Source organism: Pseudochaenichthys georgianus, chromosome 6, assembly GCF_902827115.2.
Source record: "Pseudochaenichthys georgianus chromosome 6, fPseGeo1.2, whole genome shotgun sequence".
Taxonomy (NCBI): domain Eukaryota; kingdom Metazoa; phylum Chordata; class Actinopteri; order Perciformes; family Channichthyidae; genus Pseudochaenichthys; species Pseudochaenichthys georgianus.
In genome coordinates this window covers 24,032,662-24,042,526 of record NC_047508.1, presented here as the reverse complement: position 1 = coordinate 24,042,526, position 9,865 = coordinate 24,032,662, and positions in this window count along the sequence as shown.

Below are 9,865 nucleotides of genomic sequence, written 5' to 3'. Positions count from 1 at the left end.
GTTAGCGAGAGCCCCAAATGATTTGCTAACAGCAAAGTGACAAATTGATCGTTTTTTAGTCCTTAAACGTCCACGTGTGGACACTCAATCAAAACCACCTGAAAGCGAGAGGGATTCTGCACATAATAGGCCTCGTGATTACAAGTAGCTTACTTCTGGGTCTGTTTCATTCAAGCTCTGCTCTGTGTGTGTGGCACGAGCCATTTTGTGTGCGTGCGCAAGCGAGCGAAAGAGAGAGAGAGAGAGAGAGCGCACCGGTGGGTATTGTAGGAGCAAACACAGTAGTGGTGGCTTAAAGCCCAGCTCTGCTCCTCGCCGTCCGTTAGATGAGCCTGGTCAGATTAATAAGAAAAGGAGTTCAAAACACCGGCATAAAAGTTATAACAATAATCAGATTTTAATGGTAAAAAGACACAATACGAAAATACAGAGTGCCCTGTAACAGAGCACTCCGGGCTCCCCGCTCCACTGCCGTGTGATACAGATATCGGGACCAGCCAGTCAGCAACAGGGGGCATTTGGCATGAATAAACAACAGTATATATGGACATATTTGGGGCGGAGAGTCACTGCTTATCTTCCACCGGATTCTACTCCTTTAATTTCCCAGGGAAGGTTTCACACAAACTATTCTTTCTCAAACAATCAAACATTGTACACAGATATATTGGTATCAAACATTGTACACAGATATATTGGTGCTTGAGATTATATTGGCCCCTAAAAGAACCTTGAAAAGGACATGTGTGTGTGTTTGGTAAGAGGAAGTGTATGTGTGTGTGTATGTTGATATCTAGGTCAGGGAGTGTATGGTGTGTGTGTCAGGGTGTCTGGGTCATGGAGTGTAAGTAAGAAGGTTTATATATATATAGGATTACTTTAAAACAGTCCCAAATAATACATGTTCACTTCAATACAGTTCAAGATAATACCTGTTTACTTTAATACAGTTTAGAACAATATCTGTTTGCTTTAATCCCTCTTTTGATCTCACCTTTAGAGATCAACTTATACACAGCATTTGGAACATAACCACTGTCATTCTTTTCTATGTCTGTTCCCCAACATTTATATAAATCCATCAGAAGCTGGGATTTAGAGCACTTTAAACCTTTAGGAACAGTCCACCATAACAACTTCTTACGACAGTGGAGGGAGACCAAAATATGTTAAAAAATTGTCCTTGTCGGCTGAGTCATCGTACTCGTCCTCCTCCGACGGGTAAGCCAAAAAGGGCATTTGGTACGAAGGGGAAGGGGCCCACCACCTACGGGAAACATCGATGGGGTCGGGTGCGCTGCCAGACGGGTGGCAGTGAAAGCGGAGGGTCTCGACGGACCAGACCCGGGCGGCAGAAGCTGGCTTTGGGGACGTGGAACGTCACCTCTCTGGGGGGGAAGGAGCCGGAGCTTGTGCGGGAGGTGGAGCGGTACCAGTTGGATCTGGTTGGGCTCACCTCTACGCACAGCGTCGGCTCTGGAACCTTACTTCTGGATAGGGGTTGGACTCTATTCTTCTCCGGAGTTGCTCAAGGTGTGAGGCGCCGGGCGGGTGTGGGGATACTCACAAGTCCCCGGTTAGGTGCTTCGTTGTTGGAGTTTACCCCAGTGGACGAGAGGGTCGCCTCCCTACGCCTGCGGGTTATGGGGGGGAAAACTCTGACTGTTGTGTGTGCTTATGCACCCAACAGCAGTTCAGAGTATTCGGCCTTCTTGGAGACCCTGGAAAGAGTCCTGTATGGGGCTCCTGAAGGGGACTCCTTAGTCTTGCTGGGAGACTTCAACGCACATGTGGGCAATGATGGAGACACTTGGAGGGGCGTGATTGGGAGGAACGGCCCCCCTGATCTGAACCGGAGTGGTGGTTTGTTACTGGACTTCTGTGCTAGTCATGGATTGGCCATAACAAACACCATGTTCGAACATAAGGATGCTCATAAGTGTACGTGGTACCAGAGCACCCTAGGCAGAAGGTCCATGATCGATTTCGTTATCGTATCATCGGACCTGAGGCCGTATGTTTTGGACACTCGGGTAAAGAGAGGGGCGGAGTTGTCAACTGATCACCATCTGGTGGTGAGTTGGGTCGAGTGGCGGGGGAAGCCTCTGGATAGACCTGGTAAGCCCAAACGTGTAGTTCGGGTGAACTGGGAACGTCTGGAGGAGGCCCAAGTTCAGGAGGCCTTCAACTCACACCTCCGGCGGAGCTTTTCGGGCATTCCTGTGGAGGTTGGGGACATTGAACCAGAGTGGTCGGTGTTCAAAGCCTCTATTGCCGAAGCCGCGGTGGGGAGCTGTGGTCTCAAGGTCTTAGGTGCCTCAAGGGGCGGTAACCCTCGAACCTCCTGGTGGACACCGGTGGTCAGGGAAGCCGTCCGACTGAAGAAGGAGGCCTTCAGGGATTTGTTTATCCCGGGGGACTCCCGAAGCAGTTGCAAGGTACCGACAGGCCCGAAGGGCAGCAGCCTCATCCGTGGCCGAGGCAAAGCAGCGGGTGTGGGAGAAGTTCGGAGAAGACATGGAGAAGGACTTTCGGGCGGCACCAAAGTTGTTCTGGAAAACTGTCCGACACCTCAGGAGGGGGAAGCAGGGAACCATCCAAGCTGTGTACAGTAAGGATGGGACGTTGTTGACCTCAACTGATGGAGTGTTGGGACGTTGGAAGGAACACTTTGAGGAACTCCTGAACCCGACAACTCCGCCCTCTATGTTAGAGGCAGAGCTGGAGTATGACGGGGGATCAACGCCAATCTCCCGGGGGGAGGTCACTGAGGTCGTCAAACAACTCCACAGTGGCAAAGCCCCGGGGGTGGATGAGATCCGCCCGGAAATGCTGAAGGCTCTGGGTGTTGAGGGACTGTCATGGTTGACACGTCTCATCAACGTTGCGTGGAAGTCGGAAACGGTACCGAAGGAGTGGCAGACCGGGGTGGTGGTCCCCCTTTTCAAAAAGGGGGATCAGAGGGTGTGTGCCAATTACAGAGGCATCACACTACTCAGCCTCCCCGGGAAAGTTTACTCCAAGGTACTCGAAAGGAGGGTCAGGCCGATTGTCGAACCTCAGATTGAGGAGGAACAATGCGGATTCCGTCCTGGTCGTGGAACGACGGATCAGCTTTTTACTCTCGCAAGGATCCTGGAGGGGGCCTGGGAGTACGCTTATCCGGTCTACATGTGTTTTGTAGACTTGGAGAAGGCGTATGACCGGGTTCCCAGGGAGTTACTGTGGGAGGTGCTGCGGGAGTATGGGGTGAGGGGGTCTCTACTCAGGGCCATCCAATCTCTGTACTCCCAAAGCGAGAGCTGTGTCCGGGTCCTCGGCAGTAAGTCGGACCCATTTCCGGTGAGGGTTGGCCTCCGCCAGGGCTGCGCTTTGTCACCAATCCTGTTTGTAATATACATGGATCGGATTTCGAGGCGTAGTCGTGGGGGGGGGGGGTCTGCAGTTCGGTGGACTAAGGATTGCACCACTGCTTTTTGCAGATGATGTGGTTCTGATGGCTTCATCGGTCTGCGACCTTCAGCACTCACTGGATCGGTTCGCAACCGAGTGTGAAGCGGCTGGGATGAGGATCAGCACCTCCAAATCTGAGGCCATGGTTCTCAGCAGGAAACCGATGGACTGTCCACTCCAAGTAGGGAATGAGTCCTTACCCCAAGTGAAGGAGTTCAAGTATCTCGGGGTCTTGTTCTCGAGTGAGGGATCAATGGAGCGTGAGATGGGCCGGAGAATCGGAGCAGCGGGAGCGGTATTGCAGTCGCTTTACCGCACCGTTGTGACGAAAAGGGAGCTGAGCCGGAAGGCAAAGCTCTCTGTCTACCGGGCCATTTTCGTTCCTACCCTCACCTATGGTCATGAAGGATGGGTCATGACCGAAAGAACGAGATCGCGGATACAAGCGGCCGAGATGGGTTTCCTCCGCCGGGTGGCTGGTGTCTCCCTTAGAGATAAGGTGAGAAGTTCGGTCATCAGGGAGGGACTCGGAGTTGAGCCGCTCCTCCTTCGCGTCGAAAGAAGCCAGTTGAGGTGGTTCGGGCACCTAGTTAGGATGCCACCTGGGCGCCTCCCTAGGGAGGTGTTCCAGGCACGTCCAGCTGGGAAGAGACCAAGGGGTAGACCTAGGACCAGGTGGAGGGATTATATCTCTTCGCTGGCCTGGGAGCGCCTTGGGATCCCCCAGTCAGAGCTGGTTGATGTCGCCAGGGAAAAGAAAGTTTGGGGCTCTCTGCTGGAACTGCTACCCCCGCGACCCAACCACGGATAAGCGGGAGAAGATGGATGGATGGGGAAGGGGCAGCTTCTCCCTAAAAAAATGGGTTATTAAACAAAGTTCCTCAAAAAATGGATTATTAAACAAAGTTCCTCAAAAAATGGGATATTGAAGCAAAGTTCCTCAAAAAATGGGGTATTGAAGCAAAGTTCCTCAAAAAATGGGGTATTGAACAAACTCCACACCGGCTATATCCACCTGTTTCAGCGGAGAGTGGAGTCTCCTGGGCCATCCTGGCTTGCCGTGTCTATGTCCCCCCGATCCGCTGACCGTGGCTTCTGGGCTGCCTGCTTGAGAGATGTCTTTCGGATCCTCCTCCTCTGGCCCGCTGATGGCGGCTTCCGGGTCGATGCTGGAGAGATGTGTAGTGGACATTTTTATTATATCCTTATATGCTTAAACCAAATGCTTCTCATAAATGTCATGTGCTGTTTTCTTCTTCTTCTACTCTACTTTGGGTTTATTCCCCAGCGCTTCAAGGCCACAGAGCTGCTTTGGCTACTGGGAGACTCACACACAGTCACACAAGAACTTCCCTACTCTGAGAACCGTTATGCTATCTACAGCTCAAGGACAGAAGGTGTCTAATAACAATGTGACCGTGTGAACACAAGATTTATAACGTTCCCACTCTTTTTCTATATAACCTCTGCTATCACATTGTACTGCGCACACTCTAGCAGACTATTGTATACTCTGTTCGACCTGTGTCTATTTTATTATTGTATCATGTATTTGAAGCTTCAAATAAATAACCAAAAAGACAGCTCTGCTCGATTCACCATTTATTTGTTTTGATCACTTTGACTTGTACTCTCCAGCCGTGTTGGGTCCTAGATTTCCATAACAAGTGGCGTTGTCGGCAGGATCTCTGCAAGTTCAATTGGGGACACCTCCGGACGCTGGTGGTTGCGCTCCAGGATCCTCGGATCCTCCTCTACCTCGACAGAAAACGTACGGGACGAGAGGACCAGCGCCGGGGTGGAACCGATTGACTTCACGAGATCCAACAAACTCAAAAGGCTTTCAATACTCGGTGAGATGTACAGAGTCTAAATTGTTTAAAGTTAAACGTAATTAAACTCGACATGACATTTATGAGAGGGACTGCTCGAAAGTAGGATATTTGGGATATCTGTATCATCGACGGATGAAAAAATAGTGTTTTGGTAACACGGGGTGTTTTGGTAACACTTAAAGACTTTGTTATGGGAGCAAAGCAGAGTAGGGGGTTTGTACACCCTCCTGAGGGTCCGATTGTGGATGTCATGCGAGCAAAATATGGTGAGGACAGTCTGTCTAAATTAAATATATGGATGGAAATGTTCGGATTTCCTAAGGGAGGTTTTTTGAGTAAATTAAAAATCAAGAACCTAAAGAATAAATTACAAGAACATGAAGATGGAATGAAGGGTAACAAATAAAGTTAAAGTAAAAGACTTATAGAAAACTGGACACTCACAGAAAGTGTTTATAATACTGGGGAGTAAAAACAGGCAGTTGGCCTTGGGCATTAAAGAAAATATTAAGGTTGAAGATGAATGTGAAGAAAAGAAGGAAAATACATTATTTCCAAAAGACATGTAAACCCCAGACATCTCTGTGTCCTTCCATTGCAGGCCTGAATGACCTCTCCTCGACTCTGGGTATCCCTTCCCTCCTCCGGCGTACAACCCTGGCAATCCGGTTGGAACACCTCAACCACCTCCACCGCCACTACAAGCCCCAGCCATGCAGTCAGCGTCAACTACAAGCTCGTCCACCCTCACCAGGCCCAAGTAGATGGGGACAACAGCGGGATAAACAAACCCGATGCCCTAGGAGACCAAGCAGGTGTTTGGGAAACACACATCAGTAATGCCTTTCTCAACGGACTCACAGACACAGCGCAAGCTACGCAAAATGCTGGCCGCTCACAATACCGAGGGAGAGGCAGAGGAGGTTTTCCGAGGCAGAGGACGAGAAGCAAGACCTTCATTTGACGAAAGATGTTTCAAGTGTGACAGTGTTGAACATTGGATTATGGGACTGCTCACAGAACACTGGCAATGGAGGCAGAGGGGGACAGCAAGGACGGGGCCACCATTCACAAAGACTGACCTACGATGGGGAGGAAGGGGCCCAATCGAGCGAGACGGAAATTCAGCCAGCAGCATCTAACCAGGGAAGTGACACACACACACACACACCTCGCACCTCGCACCTCACGCAATTAGAGAACATGTCTGTGGTTAAAGAGGGTACATATTTGAAATATGACAGTGAATGTTTGCATTAAGAAATGTCCCACACTGACTTTGGCAGTCATGGGTGTTGATGTTACATTTTTGGTTGATTCTGGGGCTACACATTCTATGGTAAAAAAAGGGCAGATTTGCCTGAATGCAAATTTAGTGATAGATTTATTCACTCAATAGGAGCTGGGTAACTGTAAAGGAGAAGTTTCTGTACCACTTCAGAGTAAAGATAACGGTGATGACAGTCATCCATTTCCCACATCAATAAAAAACAGTTATTTTATCATCTGTTTGCCCAATACATTTACTGGGCAGAGATCTGATTCTCCGGTTCGGCTTGGACCTCATTTTTCCACAAATGAGGGTCTTAAAGTCCGACAGCCATCTCCTACGATGGTTCAACAAACTGTCATTTGATGATAAATAACTGGTGAATGTGTATCAATGGGCTGCTGACATATCCTGATTCTCAGGCGTTGTTGCGTTTGACTGATCAACGTGTTTTTCCACCTGCTGTGTGGAGGCTTCTCATTTGCATTGTACTGCTAACGTGGTTGAAGGATCCGTGTAAATGCTATGATGAGAGTTTTTCTGTTAGAATGTGTGAATGATGAGCTCATATTTAAAACTATGTATTGGAGTTTGCTGGTTCTGTTACACGTCACAGCCACACAACACAAACTGTGTCAAATCCCAGGGGCGGTCCACACATTTCACTAGCCAGGGGGCCCACTGATAGATGGAGGGATTTGGGTCCAATCGTTAAAGATTGGGAGTCAGTCACTGATTGGGCACCTACACACACAGAATATGTCATGTACTCTATGTCACGTGACGTGTATCAAATGAAAATGTGCACGAACGTAGCCGTTCTGCGCACATTGCTGTTGGTTGAGGATGATGAGGTAATTCTCATATCTCTGAGCTTCCTGCCGCGCTTTCAGATGTGCCATACTCACTTTGGGCAGCTCACAGATATGACGTAGGGTTAATGTCCACGTTCCGTCCCGTATCCATTTAAACGTGAAGTTGTTGATGGCATTCGGCCAGTGTTTACCTCTCCGCTTAAACAAGGGGTCATTATTCCGTGTAACGATTCCAGTGTTTCCTGTAAAAAAGACAGAGACAAAACCTCCTGACGAGTGGAGATTTGTCCAGGATTTACGATGTAAATGCAGCTGTGCATGCACGCTCGTCCGGAATCCTTATCTGATTACTCCAAAAGTTCCAGCCTCTGCAACATATTTACTGCCATAGATGTCTCAAATGCATTTTTTTCAGTGTTCCGGTACACAAAGACAGTCCATTTTTGTTCACATTTGAATATAATGGTAAACCTTACACATTCACACGTTTGTGTTAAGGCTAAATGGTAAAAAAGTCCAATATGTACAAAGAACAGTTACATTTTTGGGTCATGTCATTTCAGGAGAGGGGAAAGCGCTTTCAGATCAGCGTATTGCATCATTGGCTGCTCTGCCAAAACCTGTCACTAAGCGACAGATGATGTCATTCTTGCGTATGTGTTCATAACACACAGCTGTTGTTATGCTTGCTGTGATGTTACATTAGTCCGTTCTCTGCTTGTAATTATGCCGTTACAAGCTTCAAAGTTGTATTTATCATCTGAATTTGCCGAAACAAGTTTAATATTCTGAAAGCCAATACTTTGAAGATGTATAAGTCAGGTGTCTTGAGTAGTCAAAATTACCTACAAATCATTGTACACATTAGTACATATTATTTTCCACTTGTTACCATTGTGAGTCTATTTGTATGCATCTCTGTGTGATTTTGTAGCTACAATTCAGACTAATACACTACTAGAGGTGGAATAAGTACTCAGATATTGTACTTGAGTAAAGGAATAAGTACCAGAGTGTTACAGTAACAGTCCTGCATTCAAAAGGTTCCTCAAGTAAAAGTAGAAAAGTATTATCAGAATATAGTGAAAGTAAAGACAGTAAAAGTAGTCGTTGTGCAGATTGGTCCATTTCAGAATAATATATATGATATGTTTTATAATGATCGATCATGAAAGTGTTCTCAAAGCTGGTGAAGGTGCAGCTAGTTTGAAGTACGTTGTATACTGCGGGGTAGCTTGTGGATTTTCTCCTCTGGAACTAAAGTCTGATTTAACAATCATTCATCCACATCTGTGAAGTAACTAAAGGTATTAAATACAAGTAGTGGAGTAAAAGTACACCATTTACCTCTGACTTATGTTCACTTCCAACCTAAAAGTACCTCAAAACCAGTATTCAATAATGTATTGAAAAGTTATTTGCTGATTGGTTTTTATATCGGCTCAGCCAGGTTATATGGGAGGCCCAGTCTACGTACACTCTAAAAACAAATGCCTTGGCTTAACAAAGAAAATCAAGGCAATAGGTTGCATCTATGGTTATTGAGTTAAGACAACTTCTATTGAAATGTTGTTAAAGCAACAAAGTTATTTGGGTTAGGGGAGAAGGCTTTTCCTCTACAATCAGAGGTGTTTTCAATTACCACTTACTTAATAATTGGTAGCATAAACACAAGTTTTTAAGTTGATTACTCCAAAAGTTCCAACTTGTTTTACCGTATAATTTAAATGTAATATTAAATTGTATGTACTTAATTACCACATGTTGAACATGAACACATGTTTTTAAGTTGACAACCATTTATAAATTAAGTTGCTCCAAATAATATTGTATTCAATAGGGTTTTTCTCTTAGCTTTTTCATGTTTTTGCCTTTAAAGAAATAAATTAATTGATTCCACAACCAAAATATTAGGCAATTCACTTTTTATTTTTGAACTGCAGGTGTTTATTTCAACACATGATGTTTCAAAAGGAGAGACTTCATTTAGTTTGAACATTGCCTGAAGACGGTTGACGTACTTTACATTGTGTGCACACCTAGACCGGACTTAAAAGACGTTCCTCTGACCAACGCTGACCTCATTTTGTATGTTGATGGGTCTGCCTCTCGTGACCAAGGGGGCACTAATCGGGTGGGTTTTTCTGTTGTTTCAGATTCTGCTGTACTCCGTTCTGGACCGCTTCCATGTCACCTATCAGCACAAGCAGCAGAGCTCATCGCACTAACTGAAGCCTGCACGTTTGCAGAAGGCAAAACCGTGACTATTTACACTGACTCACGTCATGCTTTCGGGGTAGTACACGATTTTGGGGCTATTTGGAAGTGTAGACGATTTCATTGAGCTTAGCCCATCAGAGGGTAAGAAGCACTGTCTGGTGGTGGTCGACATGTGGTCCAAATGGGTTGAAGCTTTCCCAGTAAAAGCACAGACAGCAAATGCTGTGGCAAAGGCACTACTGAGGGAAATCATTCCTAGATGGGGACTACCA